Below are 19,263 nucleotides of genomic sequence, written 5' to 3'. Positions count from 1 at the left end.
ATTTATGAACCAAGCATTTATCTTTACAACTCAAATGCATGCTACAAAATGTGTCGCAGTTAGCAGTTTGCCTTTTTCATCAGCCCTTGTTATCTTCTTCTCTTGCAGGTAGAGAGTTCTGAGGACCTGCTAATTGATATGTAGTAAGACTAGATAGGTTCACTACAATAGTTACTTATTTGTCCACATTTTGATCACTTTTCTTAACATGCAGGCTCAAAAATATGAGCTAATCATTCATGTAAGGAGCAGGGGCGGGAGCTGGACAAGGAGGCAATTGATATGCTCTGAAAGCTAAAGCTAAAGATACTGTTGGTATCATTTGATATAGCAAGTGTCAATATTCTATAATAATGCTTTTATTTTAATGAACATATTGTTGGGCTGATTTTAAGTTTAGAGCTGCTAATGATAAATGAGAATACCTGCAGGTCATCAGTAGCATATTGAGATGGAGATGGCAGTCTTGGTTGTTGAGACAACCCAGGTCATGCTAAATTATTGCTTTTAAAACACCTAGAGGTGCAGTAGGGCTGGTGAATTGTTTAGATAATAATGCAAGTCCATGTGGGGTTTTTGAAAATACTGGATTCTCCATTCCCTTTGATGGGAAATATTTCTACCCTACAAATCTGTTAATTTAAATTTTGAATTCTAGCTATTATAACTTTCTAATATAATGTTGCATATGTATTGAAGCGTCAAGTCATATGAGAAATACAAAATGTCACTACTGCAGAACAAACACGCCACATTTGTGCATCAAGGAAAGGAGTATTCTGAAGTGTCCTAGAATTGCTGCAAGAAGACATGAATTGTTGTTCTATTCTTTTGTTCTGCACCTGCTATCATGTAGGCCAAACACATGGAAGTGTTGAATGTCACTTTTGTGCCCGAATCATGATCTATTGATCTCTTAACTTTAGCCATAATAAGTTAGCACAAGACTCGTAGTATATGTCTATATATGTCTTCTAGTGGCTCATCTATATCCTGGACTTGTATGTGCATGGCTCTGTGTACTGTGATCATCACTTTGACTTGCAATATCCATTCGATGTATGTATGGAATATTTAATATATTATTTCTATAAAATAAAGTGAATTTTCTCAATGTAATGCCTTCTCTATGAACAAAAGTGGATTTGTCAAATCATTCAAATTGAATTGATATCTATATGTGCTATATACTTTTGCCAACGGTTTACTTGCTGACGAGGGCATGTTTCATAAAATGCTTGGATATGGTTTCGCTAACATACAAACTGTCGGGAAAGGTCTTAACTGTCGGCGTAGGTCTTAACTGTCGGCAAAGGGTTAACTGTCGGCAAAGGTTTTAACTGTCGGTGTTGGTAGACCGTTTGCCTACACATAAAGTGTCGGGGATTCTGTTAACTGTCGACAAAAGTTTCACCGACGGCTTTCTAGCACGACTGTTTCTAAACTGTCGGCAAAACTTTTTGCAGAAGGTTATCTGTTAGCAAAGGTGCCCTTTGCCTACAATAGAAAGTGTCGGCAAAAGTATGTTGTGTTATAGTGACTCCTTGTCGGTGTTGGTGCACTTGGCGCCATTCTTTTTTCCTCGGCGCTCCCTGTCATCCCCTACCACCGTCTCGAGGTTGATGTCCCCTGCCGCTACCTCAAGGTTTGCTGGAATTGAATCTCCATCCACTATTTTTAGATCTGAGAATACTGGGGGGATGAAGCAGGCAACAAAGATTTCGTTTTGAAGGCTGGATGTGAGTTCTGATGATGGGGATGTCCAGCAATGGCCCAACCACCGGCACCTCCCTATGGGAGATTCGCCAGAATTGCAGACAATATTTTTTGATCTGAGAATATCGGAAGTAGAGCATACAATGAAGATTCTGTTTTAAATATTTTGAATATGAACTAGGGTGTTGAAGATGGCCGGCCACGATGACAATTCATGGTTGTCGAAATATAAAGTGAATTGCTCATCTTTCCCACCAGCTTAAACTTTTAGATTGAACTGGTTGGTGCAAGCAACTCAATATAGAATCAAAGCCAGAGGTCTTGGGTTTGAATCTTAGTAGGCATAATTAAATAAAATAATTGCTGCCCGCTCCTTTTCCACATCTGGGTTCAACTGGTCAATGCGTGCAGTTTAATAATAGGGCTACAAATATTCCAAAACCAGATTTTTTTTGAAACGAACAAAACCAGAATTTTAGGAAACAATTTTATGCTCTGTTCGCTTGAGCTTGTCAACAAAAATCAGCCCTACTTTTCAGCCATGGGAACAGTATTTTTCTCTCACAATAAATTAGCCCTATAAATCAGCCGCAGCAGCAATAAGTCATGCCGAATAGGGCCTATTATTATTAGAGGTGCTCTAATTTTGGCAAGTATATTTTACTATTTTTTCTTGAAAACTAAAAACATAGATATAGAAAAAACGTGTGACCGGCTATTTGCTTGCAAGAAAAGTAACAGATACATGCATGCTTTCATTTTCAACTACCAAACGCAGCTCGATAGCAATACACTGAGGATGCAGGGGCAGCCTGAGCTCATATCGCAGGTAAATACTTTTATAAGTTGATCAAATTCCACCCTGTGCACTTTATATAATTATTGGCAACAAACGACTAAACATTTTCAGTCAAGGCCATTCACGAGTCTTTTCTAAGACAAGGAAATAAAGAGAGTTTTAGCTTAGTAGATTATCTCAAATGGAATCAAAGGAGCCAATGCAATGAGCCCTTTCGCTACCAGCCCTTCTTTTGTCTGAGGGGCATGGGATACAAACGCATTTCTTTTGCTGCTAGGCCTGGCTAGTGTTGGACCGGCACCTGTAGATCCATGGACCACTGTGGTTTTTTTTATAAGGACCACCGTGGTGTTGCTGATCGAAGCAAGCTCCACTGAAAATTAAGCCATTTCTTTTACAATTTTTTTGGACACTAGATCATCTAGGTTAGCTCATAGAGGCTGTTGTAAGAGAAGACTTGTTCAGCAAACAGGAGATGCGAATGCTGTTCAGAATTCAGAATGCATATGCATCCAAAGGATGCTATTGGCACATGCAAAACCTTGCAATTTTATTTCCTTTCCATCCCTGTCTAGCTGTCTCTGTGCCAGTGCATGGAGTTAGTTTAGACAAAAGGGAGAGCACCATGAAAGCTGGAGCATGAGTGGGCATTTGATTGAGCATAAAGATCCAAGACAAAGATGAATCTCTGACCACGGATCTGAATATTACCTGTCTAGCTAGCTTTGGCGCCTACCTTCTTGAGCGATCGAGCAATCAAGACGTCCATGACGACAATGTGGACGATCGACATCCTTTAGCACAAAGTTTTTATTTAGGACTCGCCATACAAAATTGAATAAAGTTGCGGCAAAAATGCGCTCGTGTTCCTGAGTACGAACAGTGGCACCGGAAAGCGGCAAGGCAGAGATGCAAAGGAGACGAACAGACGATCCAGCCGTCCTATCACAGTTGTGTTCACCAAGGACGCGAGAGAGCGAAGCAAAGGTTGGTGGAGGCAGATGAGAGGGATAAAAAGGATTTGATTCGTCATTTGTGTAGCACAATCATCATGTCGTGGCGTTGTGAGTGCATGTATCCAAGCTATAAGGACCTGAAAAAGCCAGTAGCTTGTGTAGATTTTTGGCAATGCATGGTGCTGAAATGCATGGAAGGTGTATAACTAGCTGAACTAAAGCCCAGTGAGGTGATGAGCCAACAGTACGGCGTGCTCTTTGCATATGGAGGGGCCTATTCGCCAAAAAGAAGTGTACATCAGTGCTTTTTTTTTTATTTTGGAAGAACGTGGGGCGAGTGTACTATGTAAGTCATAAGAAAAATGAAGCAAAACATCTCAATCGATGTGGGCAAGCAAATAAAACCCAGTGAGTGGAGGCTTAGTCAAGACTCTACATCGATCCTCAAGAGGCGCATTAGGGGAAATCCCTAAAAATTCTCATAGAAAATAGAAACAAAAACAGCCATCAATTTGGTAGACTCAAATCATCATCATATTCCTCCATTTTAATTCTCATGAGACGCGTTAGAGAAAAATATAAATACTAAAAATGCTCATAAAAATAAAAAATATCTAGCTTTTAATTTGATGTACTTTATTCATCATCACCAATAATAGTCATATAAGATATATCAGGTTTTTTAAAAGAATCACTGACATTTGTGATTATAAAAAAATACATAAAGTAACCATTAAATTTGCATCTAAATTACCTACATCACAGAAAGATAATTTAAAATAATCCTCTAAATTTATATCTAAATTACTTAACTCTACAATTATGAAAAATAATATTATTTTTATTTTAAATTGTAAGTTGTTCTGTTTTTTCTAGATACATAGTTTTTTCTATATATTTACATATAATGTATATCTAGGTGTATCGCAAACTAAATTGGAATGGAGGGCTGCACAAAAAATTTAGAGGCCAAAAACAAAAAAAAATAAAAAAAACTTTGCCGAGTGCCGGGGCATGGCACTCGGCAAAGGGGGTCTTTGCCGAGGGCCAAGAATAAGGCGCTCGGCAAAGAGGTTTTTGATTTTTTTTAGAAATTTCCTCTTTGCCGAGTGCCTTCACAAGGGCACTCGGCAAAGGCATTTCAAAAAAAAAATAGCCGACGGCCAGATCGGGGCACTCGACAAAGTTGCCTTCTTTGCTGAGTGCCTCCCTGATTCGGTGCTCGGCAAAGGGGCAGGTGGGGCACTTAGGCGATTTCGGCCGGCCGGGCAGTCCAAGCCTCAGACAGCTAGCCAGCCCCCGCGCCTAGGGTGGCCCGCCCCCGCCCCGCGGCGTGCGCCGCCATCCGCGCCCACGCCGCCTGCCCCCCTAGTGGTAGTAGTAGTAGTAGAACTTGTGGTAGTAGTAGTAGTAGAAGTAGTGGTAGTAGTAGTAGTAGAACTAGTGGTAGTAGTAGTAGCAATAGTGGTAGTAGTAGTAGTAGTAGCAATAGTGGAAGTAGTAGTAGAAGTAGTGGTATTACTTGGATATATTCTTCTGTATGGATTGATATCCAAACTACATGGCTTCTCTTGAGACATATGTGCTTGTCGGCCATTGTGCCGCTGTTTTTTGTAGGTTTTGGAAACCTCACTGTGTAGGGGAGGTTCTGCCGAATTTTTATTAAATGATAGTATTTTGTTCAATTTTTGTAGAGAAGAGCCCATTGGAGCTGAGTCGGAGTTCCCGTCGCCATGCCGGTCTGCCTGCACTGTGTCGCCTCGCCACTGCACCGACCCACCACGGCCCCGCTAGCCTAACTTCGCCGCCACCCTAGGTATAACCCCTCTTTCCGTATCATGGTTGTAGATCGCGTAACCCAGTTAGACGTCTCCTGTTCGAAAGAGATACGGTTGGAGGTATGCAAATCTTTGCATATCTATGACCGTATCTGTTTTGGATTATCCACGTTTTTTGGACAGCCCACAGATGCGTAGATGGGTTAGTTTCCATGGTCTGCTCCAGTCCGAGACAGAGTTTCGACATCACCTCCCTGTTGTTCTCCGAATACGCACTCTTCTTTGGCAGGACGTGTATCTGGAGAACAGCGGGGAGGTGCTGCCGAAATTCTGTCTCGGATAGGAGTAGAGCATGGAAACTAACCTCATCTATGCATCCGCGGGTGGGATTAGGACCTATCCTCACCTATTAGATAGTAGGAACACCATGTAGATGCAATTGATGGTTACATTACTCACTGATACATATGTTAGAGGATGGATGACCGTCAGTGGATGTACACGGGCTAGAGAAGTCAGAGTGATTACACCATGGAATAGATGAACAAGACCGATGCTTTCTTGAATAGTGCATTTGGCAAGGCTGCTAAAGGACATTGCCTAGTTTTGTGTCCCTGCAGCAAATGTGGAAACAGGAGAAGGGTAAACAAGGTGGAAATGGGTAAACATCTTGTGAAGAATGGATTTATGCCGGACTACACCTGGTGGGTCCACCATGGTGAAGCCCATCGTATGAGAGAGGAGGTGGTGAGACTACGGGTGGAGGCTTTTGATGTTGATGCCGGGGTAGCAGACATGTTAGATGACTTTCACCAAGGACAGTTCAATGAGGGACGTGAGAAGGAGGAGATGGAGGCAGCTGCACAGGCGTTCTATGACATGATGGACTTGGCACAGAAACCCCTTCACGATTGGTCAACGGTGTCTCAACTGGATGCCATTGGACGCTTAATGGGGTTGAAGTCCGAGTTAAACTTGAGTCGAGAAGGCTTTGATAAGATATTGGCCGTGATTGGCGCCCTACTTCCGAAGGGCCACATTCTGCCAAAGAGCATGTACGAGTCATAGAAACTCCTTCGTGTATTTAAGATGCCATATGAGCAGATACATGCTTGTCTGAAGGGGTGCATCCTATTTAGGAAAGAACACGAGCATGCAATGTTCTGTCCAAAGTGTAAATCCTCTAGGTACCTAGAGGTAGACTCTGATGATGACCAGAAGAGGCAACTTATGACCCCCGTAAAAATCATATGGTACCTTCCGTTCCTATCGAGGATCCAACAGCTATACATGACCGAGAAATCCGCAAAACAGATGACATAGCACAAAAATGGCAAACGGTACAATCCTGACAAGATGGTACATCCATCCGATGGTGAAGCTTGGATTCGCTTTAATGACAAACATCGTGACAAAGCAGATGAGGCTCATAATGTACGTGTCGCGCTGGCAATAGATTGGTTCAATCCTTATGGAATGATGGCTGCCCCATACACATGTTGGCCCATCTTCGTTATCCCCCTTAATCTTCCCCTCGATGTCTCCTTTCAACGACATAACGTATTCTTGTCGTTAATAATTCCTAGACACCCAGGGAGTAATATGGGTGTGTTCATGGAGCCCGTGTTTGATGAATTGGTCCATGCTTGGGACGAAGGGGTATGGACATACGATCAAGCTACAAAGACAACCTTCAAAACATCGCTTTTGTATGCAGACTTATTACAGATGCGAGGAGGGATTTGAGGCAAGGGCGGAGCAGGTGACTACCAAAGCCTGTAAAAAAACTCGTCACTGACATGCATCACGAGGCGCGTATCTAGGCCATCGTAACCTACTATGGGTCAAAGCTTGGAGAGAGAAAAACCAAGAAAGACGCAAGAGAGATGCAGCTGACCCGGGAGCAGTACCTTGAGGTAAATGAAGAACATCAATATTGATTCGTTTTGAGATTAAGTTGGTTTAATTTGATCTTCTTATATATCCAATACTTGATGACGTGTAGATGATTCCCCGGTGGTGCCAAGCGTATCCCGAGTGCTGGGCAATGATGGTGGAGAGGTGGTTCACGAAGGAGTACCTCAAGATGCACATGGATGCCTAGGACCGTCATTTGCAGAAGCAAGGTCCAACACACCATCAAGGCAGCCGTAGCCTCGCTGGATACAAACAAGCATGGGTACGTGAATTCATTTATCTATTGTGACGCTCAGTTCTGCCTGATTTATAATCATCGTGCTATCTTTCTTGCAGTCAGTGTCACATAGTGGCCAGGCTTGCTCAGACTTTTAGGCATGGTGTATGGCCCACAAGGGCAAGGCGACGTCTGACGTCTCTTTCAACCTGAAGGACCCGCCCGAGGCATACACGAACCTGAGCGTCCACTCCCGCATCAGTGAGTACACTGAGGTGGCGAGATCGCTCCATGGGCCAGACCACGATCCGAGCACCCAGGACTTCGATGGAGAGGCCGTCATGAGGGCGGGGCAAGGCAAGAAGCATGGGCGGTTCTAGCTTGGCGACAGCATCATCGACACAGCCTCTACTCCCTCTCTCTCCTAGATTTGAGTATGGAGCACGAGCGAGAGCCCGGCCATTCGTACACGGACAACCGCTGCATAGCACCGGGTCGACGCACTCGAGGTTATTCCTATTTTACTCGTCATACATTGATCTTTACACACCTTAATTAGCTTTGCATTACTGAAATATTAGAGTGAAATATTGTAGGCCTGGTGAGAACAAAAAATGAGGCAATGTCAAGAGCTGGAGGCCGGGCACCAGAGGATGGCGGCCCAGCTGGAGGCCGAGCGGGCCAAGCGGGAGGCCGAGCGGGCCGAGTGGCAGGCGCAGGCGTAGAGGCTGACGGACATTACGGAGTTTCTATAAGGGCTTGGGCAACGTGTGGGCTTCTCTCTGCCACCTGGGCAGTTGGTTCCACCTCCGCCTCCGCGTCCTGCAGCTCCAGCTACTCCTATGAGTATGAAAGTTTTTTACTTTCGCTTGTGCTTTGCTTGTATGGCCTCTACCTTCCTAGATTAGCTATCCAAATAATCCTGTCTCACACGCAATCTTTTCTCCTTTGTGCAGTCTCTATCTGACGGTGGTTCGAATAATTCACCTTATGCACCTCCGAATGATGGAGTTGGGCCTTCACTACAGTCGCAGTGGTCGAGATGAGTGCACGCTGTATTTTTTTTATTTGTTGTTCACTTGGTGATGGACTTGTGATATACTTGTGATGCATATGTGGACTTTGATGGACTTGTGGATTTATTTAGATGGACTTGATCACTTATTGTTATATATGTGATATATATTGTGATGGATGTGATATGTGCGAATAGATGTGTGGATGGATGAGATATATATATGATGGATGAGATATATATGTGATGAATGAGATATATATGTGATATATGTTTGTATGAATTTTTTTGTCATGATGGAATGTAAAAAAAATTAAAAATTGCCGTTTTGGGTCACTTTGCCGAGTGTTGCACTCGGCAAAGGGCCCTGTTGCCGAGTGCCATGGTCACAGCACTCAGCAAAGCTGGAAAAATGGGCGCTCGTAAAACCATTTTTCCAGCTTTGCCAAGTGCCATGACCATGACACTCGGCAAAGAATTTTTTTTTTTAAAAAAATTCAAACTTTGCCAAGTGCCGGCCAGAGAGCACTCGGCAAAGAATTTTTTTTAAAAAAAATTCAAACTTTGCCGAGCGCCGGCTAGAGGGCACTCGGCAAAGAATTTTTAGAAAAAAAAATAAAACATCTTTGTCGAGGGCCGGATAGAGGGCACTCGGCAAAGAATTTTTTTTTTAAAAAAAATAAAAAATCTTTGCCGAGTGCCTGCAGGGTTGCTACTCGGCAAAGCGACCGTCAACGAGGCCGACGCCGTGACGGTCGCTTTTCTTTGCCGAGTGCCCCCGGGGCTCTCGGCAAAGCCTTTGCCGAGTGTCCGATAAAATACACTCGGCAAAGAGGGCTTTGCCGATCAATTTTTTGCCGTGTGTTCTTTGTCGAGTGCCGCACTCGGCAAAGAACCTGAATCTAGTAGTGCGTGGCATTGTGAGTGCATGTATCCAAGCTATAAGGACATGAAAAAGCCAGTAGCATGTGTAGATTCTTGGCAATGCATGGTGCTGAAATGCATGGAAGGTGTATAACTAGCTGAACTAAAGCCCAGTGAGGTGATGAGCCAACAGTACGGCGTGCTCGTTGCATAGGGGGGGGGGGGGGGGGCTATTCGCCTAAAAGAAGTGTACATCAGTGCTTTTTTTATTTTGGAAGAACGTAGGGCGAGTGTACTATGTAAGTCATAAGAAAAATGAAGCAAAACATCTCAATCGATGTGGGCAAGCAAATAAAACCCAGTGAGTGGAGGCTTAGTCAAGATTCTACATCGATCCTCAAGAGGCGCATTAGGGGAAATCCCTAAAAATTCTCATAGAAAATAGAAAAAAAAACAGCCATCAATTTGGGAGACTCAAATCATCATCATATTTCTAATATTATTGTAGGTTTCCAAAGAAACCTCCATTTTAATTCTCATGAGACGCGTTAGAGAAAAATATAAATACTAAAAATGCTCATAAAAATAAAAAAATATCTAGCTTTTAATTTGATATACTTTATTCATCATCACCAATAATAGTCATAATAAGATATATCAGGTTTTTTAAAAGAATCACTGACATTTGTGATTATAAAAAAATATATAAAGTAACCATTAAATTTGCATCTAAATTACCTGCATCACATAAAGATAATTTAAAATAATCCTCTAAATTTATATCTAAATTACTTAACTCTACAATTATGAAAAATAATATTATTTTCATTTCAAATTGTAAGTTGTTGTCTTTTCTAGATACATAGTTTTTTCTATATATTTACATATAATGCATATCTAGGTGTATCGCAAACTAAATTGGAATGGAGGGACGTTGCTCATGATGATGTTGGGTGACATAGCGACGGAGGATTCTTCGCTAACCAAGCAAAATAAACAAGCGACTTAAGATGGCAGAAAACAAATTTGGTTAGTTGCTGACCTGAATTTAACTAATCTCTAATGTTTGTCTTTTATATATCCGTGCGGCGGCATGGGTTAATATGGGCTACTAGTAGTAGGAATGCTGATAACACTACTACAAAATTGGACATCACTGTCGGCCGCATCACTGCTGAATTTTAAAAAACCGGCAGTGATAGACCATCACTGCTGGTTTTTGGCTAAAACCCGTAGTGATAGAACCAACCGGCACTGATATTCAGGTATTCACTGTCGGTTCATATCACTGTCGGTTTTAGCCAAGAACCGATAGTGATATTGGGTCATCACTGCCGGTTGTAGCCAAAAACCGACACTGATCCTATCACTGTCGGTTCATGGCTTGAACCGACACTGATATGCTGTCAGAAAACTTTATAAGTTTCTCGTATGATGTCCGATCAAGACGAACTTTATATCAAAATTGTAGTACTCAACAAGATCTATAACTTTGTAGTTTGAACTTTTTTAATTTGAGATCGTTTGAATGTCCAAATATTTTTATTTGAAACAATCTATCTAATGAAAATTACGTTTGATTTCTAAAATTTAAAATTTGAATTTTCTAAACGGTCTCAGATGGAGAAACACCAAAAACAAAAGTTGTAGATCTCGAAAAGTTATGTAACTTTATAGTGGAAAACTTTTTCATTTGAGATCATTTACTACTTGAAAATACTATTTAAAATTAAAATTTGAAATTATTGAAGAACTCTGATTTCTCTTTTTAATCTCTGGCTAAAACTTGTAACTAGTCTTTCTCCCTCAAATTAACTTTAAATTTGATGATTTTTTTTCTAAAAATTTCTAAAATCATTCTCTATCAATTTATTGTGTTCTTACCGCTATTATGTTATCCATCTTTTCATGTGACTGTGTTTTATTTATTTGTATTTGAATTTCAAAAAATAGCAACTTCAAACGTCATTTTGGAACACTAAATGATTTCAGCTGAAAAAATCATAAACATAGAAGTTGTAGAACTTATCAAGATCTACAACATTTTTGGTCATTTTTTGAACGATAAAGTGATAATAACATTCTTTACAAAATTTACATTTCTCTCTTATAGTTTCATAAACAATAAGAGTGATATGTAACATTTGTGAACAATGCTACTACCACTACGTCGGATGAATAAATGATCAAATGATCAAAATAGAAGTTGTAGATCTCGGAAAGTTATGAAACTCTGTAATTAACAACTTTTTGATTTGAAATCATCTTGTCAAGGAAAATTACGTTTGAATTTCTAAAATTTGAAATTTAAATTTTATAAACGACCTCGGATGGAGAAACTACCAAAATAAAAGTTGTACATCCCAAAAAGTTATGAAACTTTATAGTTGACAACTTTTTGATTTGAAACCATCTTCTAAGGAAAACTACGTTTGGATTTTAAAATTTTAAAATTTGAATTTTTTAAACGACGTGGGATGGGCAAACAGCAAAAACGAAATTTGTAGATCTCAAAAAGTTATGAAACTTTGTAGTTGATAACTTTTTTATTTGGAATCATCTTGTCATGGAAAACTACGTTTGAATTTCTCAAATTTGAAATTTAAATTTTGTAAACGGCCTCGGATGGAGAAACTACCAAAATGAAAGTTGTAGATCTTGAAAAGTTATAAAACTTTGTAGTTAACAACTTTTTCATTTGAATTCGTTTAAGGTCCCAAATACTAATTTCAATATTAGATGGACATAAAATGCGTAGGACGAAAATCTCATTTGGACACAATCAGCTTGCAGGTGGAGTGGTTATGGGCTGAAGACATGAAGCAGGACGACAGGGTTCGAGCACCGGTGGCCGCAAAGCACGCGTTTTTCGGGTAAAAAATCGCTTGACTTGTGACTTGCAACGCGCGACCGTGTGGCTGTCTATTGGAGCCTCTCCCGGTATTAAAAAAATTCCCTATTTTTCAATAAATTTTTCGGCTTTTCTAGAAACTACATCACTACCGGTTCACATCACTGTCGGTTTGATGTCAATTCCACATTACTACCGGTATACCACCGCCGGTTTAAAATCCGACAGTGAATGGGTTTTTAAATCGACAGTGATGTTAAGATCTGGCGTAGTGTGAGAGCACTGCATGAGTGAAGTTTTGTTTCTCTCTGATGCATGTTGTTCTAATGTTCTTCAAGTTTTTGTCGCATCTGTAGAGATGTGTGATTATTCAAGTGACATGGACATCTCCGGATGAAAGATGGCAGTATAGTAGTCACGCACTGCTCCTCCCTTTTCCATTTCCTTCGTCTTCGCTGAGATAGCTATTCCTTGCATTGAGTCCTCCATATTGGGTCATTTGTCAATCTTCCTTTGCTTTATAACGTGGTGCACTTTTTCTTTCAAGGTTCAAGTTACTTGCTATCTGCTCAACTGATCTCCATAATAGATCGGACAACAACGCGCATCAGGGGGGGAAAATTCATTTTTTCTAGGTTATACCTTTCAACTGAGGAAGTAAAATTCACTCCGAATTGTTCATACATACTAGAACTTTTCCTGGAACAGAAGGACAGTTTGGTGAACTAATGAAGAACTCATTAACGTGTGCATTCCTTTGCTGCACTGCACTGACGGCTCTTCTTTTTGAAACTGAACCGAAGTGTGTGCACCTTAAAGCGGCAGATTATAATTGACACAAAAAAGAAAAGGTTATATATACTTTGGAGTTTGGACGACACCTGGGCATCCATTGTGTACAAAAGGTACGTCCAGATCATCAATTAATAATTACACATTTCGTGTGGGACGACGGTCAAAAGAGCCAAGAAAAACTTTCGAAGGAAAACAATGTTTTTGTCGGATTCATCAGAGTGACGCTGGAATTCAGAACCACAGATGGAACAGGTTATCACCTACGACTACGACTACGAAACCTGAAAATTTCCCAAGGAAAAGCTTCATGATTAGTTAGTTCTTGAAATCTTCGATGTAACTTTGAGTTCCATGTACATGCATTCTTAACTGCTCCATTTTTTTTTGTTCTTCATATTGGGTCACATTTCGACTTCAAAGACCTTATACTGGCATGTTGCCGCGGAATATATACTGCGGTCGGTCCTAGAACAACTAGGAGTAGACGAGTAGTACGCCGACAAGCAAATTCAAGCACAAGGAAGCAGCCCTCCAACTGTCCAAGTGCATGTGTTCATTCTTCGTTGTCAGTTGTTACAGCACGAGAGGAACTGTTGAGGAAGGAGCCGATCAAACGGGATACAAACATCAGCACCAGACGTCGAATGTGGTTTCCTCACTTGGGCAGGACTGTAGGCAAAGCAAGATTCTCGAGTGACGCGGCACAGGTTCAGGCAGGCGGCAAAACCTGAGATGTGATGACACCGACGGACGCATTGTTCCGGGGTCCTGGGCTGCTAGCTACTACTAGTAGTGCTGATGCTGCAGTACGTGTAGATTCGGGCCATGCTGCCGTCCACATGAGGGTCACCAAGGGATTCCTTTTCCTTACACGAAGGAATAATTGCCTCCTTGTTGTGGATGGAATCGAATCGGCTGCAGGAGCCTGCACTGCAGGTGTGTGCGCGGGTGTGCCGGCTGCGGCAGGAGTATCCGCCGTGACGGAACTTGTTTCGCGGAAGTGCGTATAAAGAACTGACTACTGACAGGTCTTTTTGCTCCTCAACCTCATGATATCTTTTTCTTTTTCGATGGGACGACCCATATATACAGGGAAGAAAAGTCTCACCAAATATGCATGGTCCCACACCCAAGTAATAAGCCTGGTTCCTACGGCAGTGATTCTGTAGAGTTAGTCATTAACCTGGCGACCATATAGGATCATCCAGTACCGGAACATCACCACCATATTCTAACATGTGGATTGTGTGACTCCGCACCGTGCCTATTTTAGCCGCTAAGATATAGGGCTTGTCTGGGCTATTTTTGTTTTCAAACACTCATTTTCAAAATAATTTCATGGGTGAACCTGTTCTTCTGCTCCTCTCACAAAGATATAAGTTGGGATGAATCTGAAAATTATAGCTTATCCCAGTTCTCTCCATCATGAACTGTTGGTGAAGCTATTTTGCCAAACATCATTTTTTTTACAAAACAGCTTAGCTTCACTAAAAAAGCTACTTGTAAAGCTGTTTTTTTTTAACAGCTTCACTAGTAAGAGGCCACATATTAGGTATTACTTTTTTTTTGGATATTAGGTATTACAAGTAAGAGCCCACATATTAGTAAGAGCCCACATATTAGGTATTACTAGTACGAGCCCACATCATGAACTTTTTTTTTTGCAAATTGTCCCTAGATTTTTCTTGAAATATTTAGAAGCTTAGATACATTTTTCATGGTTTAAAAACCGTATTAGGTATTACTGGATATATTTTAACCAAAAAAGTAAGAAACCACCTTGCAGCCCACTTCTAAAATTGTTGGACAAAATATGGAAAAAGTCCTTTTGACCCCCTCAACTCTTGCATAAAATTGGATAATTTGTTGGTCTTAGAAAACTTGTTAGTCCAAATTTGAAATATTATGCAATTAAAAGTTCTAAAATTGGTTTAATGTAGATAATTCGTAGAAAATGTTTATCTTGGAAAAATATGAAACCGACTTTAGATTTTCCTAAAATCATGCTCTCTCTCATGTGGTGCCCAGATTAGAATTATTTGAATCTTCTATGGTCCCCTTTTTATGTTTATTTTCTATTAGAGGCTCTCGTTATCTACTATATTTATTCTATGTTGATGAGCCACACTACTTAGAAGTTCAAATGACTTTGACGACAACACATGTGTCATATAACTACCTCATACTAGATCCTATTTACTATGAACACGAGTGTCATTCCATGTTGTCTACACTAACATGATTATATATATAGGATAGACAATAAAGTAACACTAACATGATAAATTCACATTTGTGTTCATACTAAATACGATAAATCACGAGGTAGTTACAAGATAGTATGAATCTTGTGTTGTCGTCAAAGTCACTTGACCTTCTACGTAGTTTTTAGTTCGTCAACGTCGACTATTTATAATTTCTAATAAATAATGAGAGCATCTATTAGCAAATAAACATCAAAACAGCTCCAAACTATGCATTAGAAGATAGAGCATGGCTTTAGGAAGACTCTAAACTGGTTTTGTATATTTTTCCATGCTAAAACAAATACTTAAAAATGAAACCAAAATTTAGGATTTTCAATTGTATTAGGTTTTAAAAAAATATATAGTTCTTTTTTTTGAGAAAAACTATCTATAACCCGATTCACCCCTTAACTATCGACATAGTTTGATGTCACATCTCATAGCTGAAGTGACCCACGTTGGACGGTTTGGGACAAAACCGTTGTCTAAACCGTACAGGGTGCAAAAAGACCGGTTTTAAGTCGATGAGAAGGGATCAAAATCCAGTTTTATGCATGAGAAAGAAAAATCAGACTCTATGAATAGTTTTTTTTAGCAAAGACTCTTTGAATAGTTGAGGGTGCCAAAAGACTTTTTTCCTCCTAATCTTCATCTTTGAGAACTCTCGGATGGAGGCCCTGTTGACATGGGCCAATATCTACTGGTGAGTTCAGGCCTGGGAAGTCTGCCAGGCCTTAAAATTCTCAGATTGGACTGCATGGACAGGAGTTATCTTCTCTGTTGGATCGTCGTCTTCTTGCTTTTCGGGGGGAACAGGTTCCTCCGTAGTTTAATTTGGTGCCGTTCGGATATTGCGACATAGGAGGTGGCTAGGTGGGATAGAAAAAGGGAAATGAATGAATGGTTATGATTAAATGAGGTGTGAAGAATGGATAGTTACGATACAATATTAGTCTTTGGAGGGTGTGATATTATTTCCCTATCTCATTTGCCAAACATTGTCTAAGAGCAACTCCAACCACTTGGTTGTTTTTGTTGTGGAGACAATTTTATTATTTGCATAGCAAAAATTAGGCTCCAACAGATGTGCTATCTAAATTTATAAAATAGGAAGTTGGTTATCTCTTGATTTTCGATGGCCATATATAGCCAACCACAGACACTTGCTATGTGATTTTGTAAAATAGCAAGACTATGGGGGGACTTCTTCTTTTTTGAAGAGTTTGTTATTTTACAAAATAGTTAAACAATGAAATTTGGCTAATAATTTTAGCCAAGCTTTTGGAGTTGCTCTAAGTATATATAACACTTTCTCAAAAAAGTACAATATAATATAACACGAAAACTGTGTACAAATCAGTTCATTTTTATGTAACGAAACGTGTACAAATATAGTAGATAGATAGAAACAATACAGCGTTGACAAAGTCAGTGGATTTGTCCCGTCAAATAACATCGATCACTACTAGATTCAGGTTCTTTGTCGAGTGCCTAAGGCACTCGGCAAAGGCCAAATTATACTCGGCAAAGCCTTTGTTGAATGCGGCACTCGGCAAAGAACACACGGCAAAAAATTGATCAGCAAAGCCCTCTTTGCCGAGTGTCTTTTATCGGGCACTCGGCAAAGGCTTTGCCGAGAGCCCCGGGGGCACTCGGCAAAGAAAAGCGACCATCACGGCGTCGGCTCCGTTGATGGTCGCTTTGCCGAGTACTTACCCTGCAGGCACTCGACAAAGATTTTTTATTTTTTTTTAAAAAAAATTCTTTGCCGAGTGCCCTCTATTCGGCCCTGGGCAAAGATGTTTTATTTTTTTTCAAAAAATTCTTTGCCGAGTATCCCCTGGTCGGTGCTCGGCAAAGTTTGAATTTTTTTTAAAAAAAAAATTCTTTGCCGAGTGCCCTCTGGCCGGCACTCGGCAAAGTTTGAATTTTTTTTAAAAAAAATTCTTTGCCGAGTACCATGGTCATGGCACTCGGCAAAGCTGGAAAAATGGTTTTCCAAGGGCCTATTTTTCCAGCTTTGCCGAGTGCTGTGACAAAGGGCAACACTCAGCAAAGTGACCCAAAACGGCAATTTTTTTTTATATTCCATCATGACAAATAAATTCAAACAAACATATATCACATATATATCTCATTCATCACATATATATCTCATCCATCACATATATATCTCATCCATCCACACATCCATCCGCACATATCACATCCATCACAATATATATCACTTATATAATAATAAATGCTCAAGTCCATCCAAATAAATCTACAAGTCCATCAAAGTTCACAAGTGTATCACAAGTATATCACAAGTCCATCACCAAGTGAACAACAAATAAAAAAAATACAACGTGAACTCATCTCGGCCACTACGACTGTGGTGAAGGCTCAGCTCCATCATTCGGAGGTGCATGAGGTGGATTATTCGAATCACCGTAAGATGGAGACTACACAAAAGAGAAAAGATTGCATGTGAGACAAGATTATTTGGATAGCTAATCTAGGAAGGTAGAGGCCATACAAGCAAAGCACAAGCAAAAGTAAAAAACTTTCATACTCACAGGAGTAGCTGCAGCTGCAGGACGCGGAGGCGGAGGTGGAACCAACAGTCCAACTGGTAGAGAGAAGCCCACACGTTGCCCAAGCCCTTGTAGGAACTCCGCAATGTCCGTCAGCCTCTGCGTCTGGGCCTACCGCTCGGCCTCCAGCTGGGTCGCCATCCTCTGCTACCCGGCCTCCACCTCCTGACGTTGCATCATTTCTTGTTCCAGCCGGGCCTATAATATTTCACTCCAATGTTTCAGTAATGTAAAGCTAATTAAGGTGTGTAAAGATCAATGTATGATGAGTAAAACAGGAATAACCTCGAGTGCGTCGACCCGGTGCTATGCAGCGGTCATACAGGGAGTAGTGGTACCAAACGTGCATTTTGAAGGTTGTCTTTGTAGCTCGATCGTATGTCCATACCCCTTCGTCCCAAGCACGGACCAATTCATCAAACACAGGCTCCATGAACACACCCAAATAACTCCCTGGGTGTTCAGGAATTATCAATGACAAGAATACGTTATGTCGTTGAAAGGAGACACCAGGGGGGGAGATTAAGGGGGATAACGAAGACGGGCCAACATGTGTATGGGGCAACCATCATTCCATAAGGATTGAACCCATCTATTGCCAGCGCGACACATACATTACAAGCCTCATCTGCTTTGTCACGATGTTTATCATTAAAGCGGATCCAAGCTTCACCATTGGATGGATGTACCATCTTGTTAGGATTATACCGTTTGCTATTTTTATGCCATGTCATTTATTTCGCAGATTCCTCGATCATGTATAGCCGTTGGATCCTTAGTAGGAACGGAAGGTACCGTAGGATTTTCACGGTGATCGTAAGTTGACTCTTCTGGCCATCATCAAAGTCTACCTTCAGATAATTGGAGGATTTACACTTTGGACAGAACTTTGCATGCTCGTGTTCTTTTCTAAATAGGACACACCCCTTTGGACAAGCATGTATCTGCTCATACGGCATCTTAAGTGCACGAAGGAGTTTCTGTGACTTGTGCATGCTCTTTGGCAGAATATGGCCCTCCGGAAGCAGGGTGCCAATCATGGCCAACATCTTATTGAAGCCTTCTCGACTGAAGTTTAACTCAGACTTCAACCCCATTAAGCATCCAATGGCATCTAGTTGAGACACTGTTGACCGATCGTGAAGGGGTTTCTGTGTCGAGTCCATCATGTCGTAGAACGCCTATGCGGCTGGCTCCATCTCCTCCTTCTCATGTCCCTCATTGAACTGTCCTTGGTGAAAGTCATCTAACATGTCTGCTACCCCGGCATCAGCATCAAAAGCCTCCATCCGTGGTCTCACCACCTCCTCTCTCATACGATGGGCTTCATCATGGTGGAGCCACCGGGTGTAGTCCGGCGTAAATCCATTCTTCATAAGATATTTACCCATTTCCACCTTATTTACCCTTCTCCTGTTTCCACATTTGCTGTAGGGATACAAAACTAGGCAATGTCCTTTAGCAGCCTTGCCAAATGCACTGTTCAAGAAAGCATTGGTCTTGTTCATCCATTCCGTGGTGTAATCACTC

Source organism: Miscanthus floridulus, chromosome 16, assembly GCF_019320115.1.
Source record: "Miscanthus floridulus cultivar M001 chromosome 16, ASM1932011v1, whole genome shotgun sequence".
Lineage (NCBI taxonomy): Eukaryota > Viridiplantae > Streptophyta > Magnoliopsida > Poales > Poaceae > Miscanthus > Miscanthus floridulus.
This window is presented reverse-complemented; position numbering follows the sequence as displayed.